This window comes from Leptonychotes weddellii, chromosome 1 (genome assembly GCF_054177405.1).
Source record: "Leptonychotes weddellii isolate Sample4059 chromosome 1, ASM5417740v2, whole genome shotgun sequence".
Taxonomy (NCBI): Eukaryota; Metazoa; Chordata; class Mammalia; order Carnivora; family Phocidae; genus Leptonychotes; species Leptonychotes weddellii.
The window spans coordinates 190,951,361-190,960,230 of NC_138369.1; positions in this window are offsets into that span (position 1 = coordinate 190,951,361).

Sequence of the window (8,870 nt, forward strand, 5' to 3'; positions counted from 1 at the left end):
TGTGCAGGGTGAGTCCCCCTGGCACAGCTCTGAGGCGCTGCCCCTGCCAGGCCCCACCGGGGCGTCCCTCCATCCACACGGGAGCTGCAAGTGGCCCCCTTGGGCAGGCACACGCTGTCCTGCTCTCCAGAGCCCTCAGCTGCCTCACACTCACTCAGGCAGCAGCCCCTCTGCGCCCACTGCTGGGCACTGGCCAGGATGGGCAGAGCTTGGCCGGGGGCTGGGTCCTGCTGTCTCTGCAGGGTTAGTGGTGTTGACCAGAGGGCGGGCCTGCGTGCCGTCGGCCAGAGCCAGGTCCCCACCAGCACCCCCTGCTCTGTGGTCTCTCCAGAGCCGCTTACTGGAACCGCTGGAGCAAGGGCTGGGAATGAACGCCAGACCTCTGTCCTTGCCCTGGGCCGAGAATCAGAGCCTGTCAGTCGGATGTCACAATAATGAGGACCAAGCCTGAGGTTTTCCAAGCCTAACTCGCATCACCAACAGACGGGAACCACTCGGCTGAGTTTTTAGCAGTGTAGCAGGCCCACGGGATGGACCGGGCAGGTCCTGTCTTCACGACGGGTCTGGGAGCACCTGCCCCTGGGACGCCCATGGCGACCTTGGGGGCATAACTCCCCAGAATTCAAGCCTGTTTTCCTCCGCTGTGAATGTTTGCTCACACCCTTTGCTCTGGTTCCTGCGAGGGCCCTCGTAGTGAGCGCTCCTCAGACCGCGGGGGAGTCGATCAAGCCCTGAAAGGACCAGTAGTATGCTGGCATTTCAACTTTACTTTGTGATAGTTTTAAAAATGCAACATTATTTATTTGACAAATACGTCATCTTCCCTTTTCATTTACTGCCATTGTTTTTACCTCTAAAAAGTTTCCATCCAAATAGAAAGAAAAAATTCTATTCTGGAATCTTTTTATTTCTGACATCTGGAACTTGACCTTTTCCAAACTTGTGCCAAGACCAAATTGAATTGGTTTAGTATAATTTAAGACGTGCAGGCCAGGGTTTCCCTCATTTTTTCGAAGTATTTTTGCGTATTGATTCTTCAAAATGTTCTGTGGATCACTCCATTCATCATCGAAAGTGGCAGCGTTCAGATTCTGGTCGGCGGGCACCAAAACCACACAGTAACTCGGGGAACAGTGACAGTGCTAGGCTGTCATCGGAGGGTTTGTCCAAATCCTTACTCACCTCCCGGAGCCGGATGTTTGTGGTTTCCTTAGTTTATCTCTAAGGGGTTGGGATGGTTTTCACCAGGCCCTGTCTGTGCATGGGGCAACCATTGGGTGCGCACGCTCTCAACCATTGGATGAGACCGCGAGGGTCCCTCCCCCTACGCGGGACAGCTCTTGGGGGATAGATGGGGGTCTGGGACCCAGGCAGGAGGAGTCTCAGCTGTTCTAGGGGTGGAAGAGGGGAGGGGTCAAAGCCCCTAGGGGTGCTGGGCCCTCAAAGACACCCCCATCTTTGAATCCCCAGAACCTGTGACTATATTAGGTCCCATAACAAGGTGGGATTAGGGTTGCTGGCCTTGGGAAAAGGACACTATCCTGTGCCATCCAGGTGGGTCTCATGCAGTCCTCGTGATTGTTGTAGGTGGAAGGGGGAGGCAGACAGAGGGCAGCGAGCCCCCCACTGCTGGCTGTGAAGATGGGAGAGGAGCCCCCAGCTGGGGAATGCAGCGGGCTTCTAGAAGCTGGAAGAGACAGGAAGGGATTCTCCCCTGGGGCCCGCAGAAGGCATGCAGCCCGCCCACACCTTGACTTTGGCCTGGTAAGACCCAGCTGGGACCGCTGAGCCCCAGAGCTGTAAGATAATACATTCCCGTTGCTTTAGGCCACTAGCGTGGGACCACTTGAGACAGTGGCCACAGGAGACTGCCACGGGGCCAGCCTGTTGTTTTGTGGACGTGGTAGGCAGTGTCTGTCTCTCTGGGGCTCTGCTGTCCTCTCTGTGGAAATGAAGCAGGACAAGTTGGGCTTGGGTCCTTATACGCACTTACGGGCCGACTGAACTCACGAAATTCTCTCACTCTTTCTAGCAGCTTCCTACTGACCCTCGTGCTTTTCCCCGGGGAAAGGCCAGACCACATGACTGCGGGGTGCACACGGCGCCACGGCCCGGCTTTTGGAGAGTTGCTGGTTATAAAGCCATGCCATCACCTACCCTGAGACCCAGCAGCCCCGCTACCTGGATACTCAGCGACAGAAGTGACCACACGCACCAGGCATGGAGCTCAGTGACGTTTGCCGCAGCCCCAGACGGGAAACCACCCAAAAGCCGATCAATAGGAGAATAGATAAACAAGTGACGGCCTCGTCATAGGAGGGGATAAAGCAACAAAAATGAGCAGTAAAATCAACAGTAAGAGGCGCGCCTGGGTGGCTCAGTCATTAAGCATCTGCCTTCGGCTCAGGTCGTGATCCCGGGCTCCTGGGATCCAGTCCCTCATCGGGCTCCCTGCTCAGCCGGGAGTCTGCTTCTCCCTCTCACTCTCCCTCTGTGCACTCTCTCTGTTTCTCAAATAAATAAATAAAATCTTTAAGAAAATAAGATAAAATCGGCACTAAGAACAGGGGCACGCAGAACCCAAGCCGCGAGCCGCGAGCCGCACTGAAGGAAACCCGAAGACGACAGAGCTTGCCGGTACAGAAGGCAGGCGGTGGCGTGGTGGGGGATTGACCGGACTGGGACACTAGGGGCCTTGGGGGGCCAGAAAGCCTCGAGGCCTTGTTTGGGAGTGGCTGTCTGGATTTATACAAGGGGCAAAACTCCCTGAACAGGACTCTTAGGTCTGTGCATCTCAATTAAATAAAGTGAATAAATTAAATCAAAATAAAATTAAACAAAACTAAAGACAAAATTTAAAATTTGCATCAGAGTCGCAGAGCCGCACGCCTTGCTGAGATGCTCTTCTCTACTCCAGGCTGACTGACGTGCTGTTAACATGACAGGCGATTGCAAGGGCTCTAGGAAGAAACGGTCCTTCCAGGAGTGAGGAACCCCCCTTGGGCGTTCTGTGTTACTGTTAGCTTTGATTTGCTAGCATGTGGTTTAAATCAATGAATCTATGTTCAAACGTAGGGCAGCCTTTTTCTTTCACATGTGATTTTCAGTATGCCAACTTTGTTTAGGAAAACATCCTTGAGCAGCTAAGTGGCCATGAGGCAGGGCCAGCCATAACCCGCTCCCGTGTGCAGGAGCTACGGGCCATGCGGTGTCCACACCATGCCATCCTGCCACAGCCCCGGGAGGAGGGGGCTCCCTATTTTACGCGAGAAAGACCCCAGGAGACCGAGGTTGAGAGGGTTTGGTGACTTGCCCGAGTGCACACAGTAAGGGGAAGAACCAGGGCTTGAACCCCTCATCCAACTGGAAAGCGGTGCACTGCACAATCCCACTGTATTGTGTCTTCTGAGCAAAGTACACGTAGAGCAGGGGAAGGCTGGGAGCGTCTGGGGCACGTGCACCAGGAGGAAGGCTGGGAGCACCTGCACCGTGGGGAAGGCTGGGAGCATCTGGAGCCCCTGCACCGTGGGGAAGGCTGGGAGCATCTGGGGCACCCACTGCACGGGGAAGCCTGGGAGCCCCTGGGGCACTTGCACCAGGGGGAACGCTGGGAGCACCTGCGCTGTGGGGAAGGCTGGGAGCCCCTGGGGCACCTGCAGCACCAGGAAGGCTGGGAGTGCCTGGAGCACCTGCACCGTGGGGATGGCTTGGGAGCCCATAAAGAATGGGTCTGAAGTCCAGAGGAGGAGCTAGACACAAAGGAGTTGGCAAACATGTGAGTTCTGAATTTCTTTAAGTGTTGTGCGATTAAGTGCGAGCAGGTGTAGAGAGAGGGGTGTCTTTTGTGCAGTGGAGCTTGGGGGCGGGGGCTCCTGTTGACCCGAGTCAGGGAGGGCCTCTCAGAGGGGCTGGGCGAGGGAACGCTGAGACAAAGGACAAGAGAATGCCAGCCTGGAGAGGAGCAGGTGAATGACCCGGGTGCAGGGAGGCGGGTGCAGCCTGAGGGACTGGGCAGGGGGCGGAGGAGAGGAGGAGAAGACAGCGGGGTCATGTGGGGCCTTGAGGCTCACCACGAGGAATCTGGGTTTTAGCCTCTGGAGTTTAGTCGTGGCTGGGACTGTGTGGTCGTGTGTCCCCAGGCCAGGCAGGGCAGCCGGCACATAGTGGGCACTTAATGTGAGCAGACAGCCATTGCCACCTAGACCATCAGCCGGCACTGAACTTCAGCTGATCCAGGCCCCGGGGGAGCCGCCCAAGACAGCCCTTGGCTAGAAGGGACTGGAAGATGTGTGCACACCTGTGTGTATGCGTGCATGTGTGTGCACAAGTGTGGGGTATGTGTGCTTGTGCACATGTGAGAGTGTGTATGCATGTGTGCATGCATGTGTGTGCAGGGGTGTTCACATGGGTGTGCATGTATCTGAGAGTGGGGTCTACATGGGTGTACATGTATGTGCATGGGTGTGTGCATGTATGTGCGTATGGGTGTGTATGTATGCGTGTGAGAGTGGGGCGTACAAGTGTGCGTGGGTGTATGTGTGTGCATATATGGGTGTGTATGTGTGTGTGTGAGAGTGGGGTGTACATGTGTGTGCATGGGTGTGTGCATGGGTGTGCATGTATGCATGTGAGAGTGGGGTGTACAAGTGTGCGTGGGTGTACGTGTGTGCATGTGTGTGTGTGAGTGGGGTCTACATGGGCGTGCGCATGTATGTGCATGCATGTGTGTATGTGTGTGAGAGTGGGGTGTACATGTGTGTGTGTGTACGTGTGTATGTGAGTGGGGTCTACGTGTCTGTGCATGGGTGTGCATGCATGTGTGTGAGAGTGGGGTCTACATGGGTGTGTGCATATGTGTGCATATGTGTGAGTGGGGTGTACATGTGTGTGCATAGGTGTGTGCATGGGTGTGCGTGTGTGTGTGAGTGGGGTCTATGTGTGTGTGCATGCGTGTGTGCATGGGTGTGCATGCATGCGTGTGAGAGTGGGGTCTACATGGGTGTGTGCATGTATGTGCATACATGTGCGTGTGTGAGAGTGGGGTGTACATGGGTGTGCATGGGTGTGTGCATGTGTGTGCATGCGTGTGTGTGAGTGGGGTCTACGTGTGTGTGCATGGGTGTGCACATGGGTGTGTATGTATGCATGTGAGAGTGGGGTGTACAAGTGTGCGTGGGTGTATGTGTGTGCATGTATGGGTGTGAATGTGTGTGTGAGTGGAGTGTACATGTGTGTGCATGGGTGTGTGCATGGGTGTATGCATGGGTGTGCATGTATGCGTGTGAGAGTGGGGTGTACAGGTGTGCGTGGGTGTACGTGTGTGCATGTGTGTGTGTGAGAGTGGGGTCTACATGGGCGTGCGCATGTATGTGCATGCATGTGTGTGTATGTGTGTGAGAGTGGGGTGTACATGTGTGTGTGGGCGTACGTGTGTGCATGTGTGTGTGTGAGAGTGGGGTCTACATGGGTGTGCACATGCATGTGCATGCATGTGTATGCATGCATGTGAGAGTGGGGTGTACATGTGTGTGCATGGGTGTGCATGCATGTGTGTGAGAGTGGGGTCTACATGGGTGTGCGCATGTGTGTGAGAGTGGGGTGTACATGTGTGTGCATGGGTGTGTGCATGGGTGTGCATGTGTGTGTGAGTGGGGTCTACGTGTGTGTGCATGGGTGTGCATGCATGCGTGTGAGAGTGGGGTCTACATGGGTGTGCACATGTATGTGCATGCATGTGTGTGTATGTGTGTGAGAGTGGGGTGTACATGTGTGTGCATGGGTGTGTGCATGGGTGTGCATGTGTGTGAGTGGGGTCTACGTGTGTGTGTATGGGTGTGCGCATGGGTGTGCATGCATGCATGTGAGAGTGGGGTCTACATGGGTGTGCTCATATGTGTGCATTCATGTGTGTGTATGTGTGTGAGTGGGGTGTACATGTGTGTGTGCATGAGTGGGTGTGCATATGGGAGGGTGTGCGTGTGTGTGGCAGAGGCCTAGGGCTGTGTTGGTGGTGGTGAGGTTAAGAGGTGCCTGGAAGAGGAGCCCATCATCCAGAAGCAATGACCGCAGTGCTCGAGGAACTGGCCAGCACTCCTCCACTTACTGACCTGACAGACTGTGAAAGAGGCAAAGTCCCATCCTGGCTCTCTGATGGGGACGGTCATGCTGAGCCTTGTTCGGGTTTAGGAGGGAGCCTGGAAGTGAGGAGGGCCGGCAGAAACTGCCACAGACAGTATTTCTCCCGGAAAACACGACTTCGAAGAAATGACCTTATTTATCAGTGAAGGCCCTTGAAGAGAATCCCATGGATTGACAAAAGATGCCCGGCTCGGCCAACCCCAGACTATTGCCCCGACGAAGTACAGCATGGCTGCCAACATGACAAGAACGTGGCCACGTCAAATCACACGCAAATGCACACGAAACCGCATGCCGCCTTGCAAACGTTCAACAGGACAGAAACCAGAAGAGCTTCCTGGAAAAGATGTAAATATTTTAACGTTCTGCCCGTTTCTCCTCTTGTTTGCATTCATAATTTAAACAAATCTTGATTTACATTTTTCTGTTTCCACCCAGGAAAACAGAGATCAGATATTATGCCAAGGACGTGGTGGCATTGTTTGAGGGTGAAGCCCCGGGCAGGGATGCGGTTGCTCCCACTGTGTGTGCCTCTGCGTCACCTGCCTCCTTCCTCCCTGGGGGCCACCCCGGCCCCCGGCCCCCGGCCCCCAGCCCCCGGCCCCCAGGGCGAGCCAGACACCACAGCGAGCCCAGCCGGGCCGAGAGGAAGCTGGCGCATGTCTGTCCAGGTCACTCCAGGGAGAGAGGAGCTGCGTGAGACGGCGCCCAGCTGGCCCTCCCCCGTGGGTAAACTGAGGCTGGGTGATTGGGAAATAGCACGTGGAACCAAACACAAGACGTCCTGAGTCCTGAGTGCTTTGTCTGTCATCCCATTGTGCTCGCCAGGGCTCTCTCTGCAGAGCATCCGCACCGACGGGACGGATTTGGGAGGGAGAAGAGCTTTGTCACAAGGTGCAGAGGGTTTCAGAGGCTGCTGAGGGCCGCCGGCCTGGGGGACACTGGGCAGGGCCGAAGGTGCAGCTCTAGTCTGAAGGCGGTCTGCTGGAGAATCCCCCTTGCTCGGGGAGGCTGCTCGGTTCCTCCAACCCTGCCTCCCCCTGACTGGGGAGAACCCTGCTTTGTGGAAAGCCATCTGCTTTACCCAGAGGCCTCTGACTTGTGTTAATCTCCCCCAGAAACACCCTCTGAGTTGACGCCTAGAGTCATCGCGGGGCGGCCACCCCAGCCCGTGATTGCCTTGACTCTCCTCCTTGTGTCACGTCTCAGATAAAATCAGGACCCGTCCCCACCAGCAGACCCTAAGAGGGTCTCGTCCACCACAGCCCCTCCAAGGAATGCAGACAGATGGAGCAAACCAAAGCACAGGACGCCCATTCGAATCTGAACTTCCAGTAAACCACAAACATCCCTTAGTATACATTCTGTGCAGTATTGGGGATCTATGTCAACTAAAAAAAAGCACCTGTTGTTTATCTGTGATTCAAATATAACTGGAGGTCCTGCATTTTTATGTGGCGCCCTCAGCCGGCTTCCCCGGACCAGCAGACCCACGGCTGTCACCATAGCACATGGCCCAGACACCCTGGGGCCCCAGAACCCCACCCCCTGTCCTTTGTGGTTCTGCCTGGGAGGGACATCCTATCCGAGATCAGCCCCAGCCCTCCTTGAGGCACACAGCCCACTCACTGGCCTGAAGGGGGCTCTAGAAAAATCCCAGCTTCTGGAAGTGAAGAGGGCCCAGGTTACAGTCCTGGAATCCCCATCTGGCCCACCTGAGGCCCAGCTTTCCTTCCTGGGAGTGGGTAGGATGGGCACTCGGTTTCATACGCATGTGGCCCTGGGGAGCCAGACTCCGGCTCTCTGGAGTCGCACTGTGCCCCTTGTTCTGTGATCTTGGGCAAAGATCACCGAGAATTTCAAGACAGAAGCGGCAGAGCATTGAAACAAGCGTGGGCCCCTGAGCAGCCTGGCTCCACATCCCCTCCCAGGCCTTCGCTCTCCCAGAGTAATGGCAATGGCCTGGCCTCACCCCAGCCCCCGTCTCCCGGCTGTGTGCGGACCCCACGGGGCCTCCCCAGCAAAGCCTCCAGCACACAGCATTGATTTACATCCAGGAGGCCTGCCTGGAGGAGGGAGGGCACCTCGTGGTGAGGGCACCTCCCCTCCTCCCCCGGCTCCCAGGGAAGCAGGAGACCCCCACCTGCTGACGTCTGGGGCGTCAGACTTGAGAGGAGCTGAGCCAGCACGGCCCCGAGGAGGCGTTCTAAGTCCATCCTGCACGCCCACGAGGCCAGCTGCAGGGACCGGGGAGCCGGCCAGCGTGCCCAGCCACACGGACCCCATGGACGGGCCCGGTCTCCCACGGGTGGGACACCTGACCCGCACCCCTTGCGATTCCTCACCTAAACCAACCCCCACTGCATTCCTGGGGAAACTGAGGCCAGAGGAAGCAGCTCCCTGTAGATCTGGGGGACTAGAGCCTCAAAGGCCCATGGCCCTGCGGTGGTGGAGTGCGTCCTGCCGCCCCGTGACCTGTTTACGGAGGGCTGTCCCCCAGACACACGCAGACACTGCCATGCTTTGGGTAAAGAGCGTCATAAATATATTTCTGTACAGATAGAATACAATAAATAGCTGGTACAAAACACTAAAACAGCATTGAGCCCGCTTCTGCATCTGGGCTGGCCAGGGCAGCCGGGAGAGGGCCACCGCGGACGGTGATGGGGCCCCGCTGGTTTTGAGGTAACATTTTGTGTGAACTTTCCTTTTAAAGAGAACTCCCTGCAGGA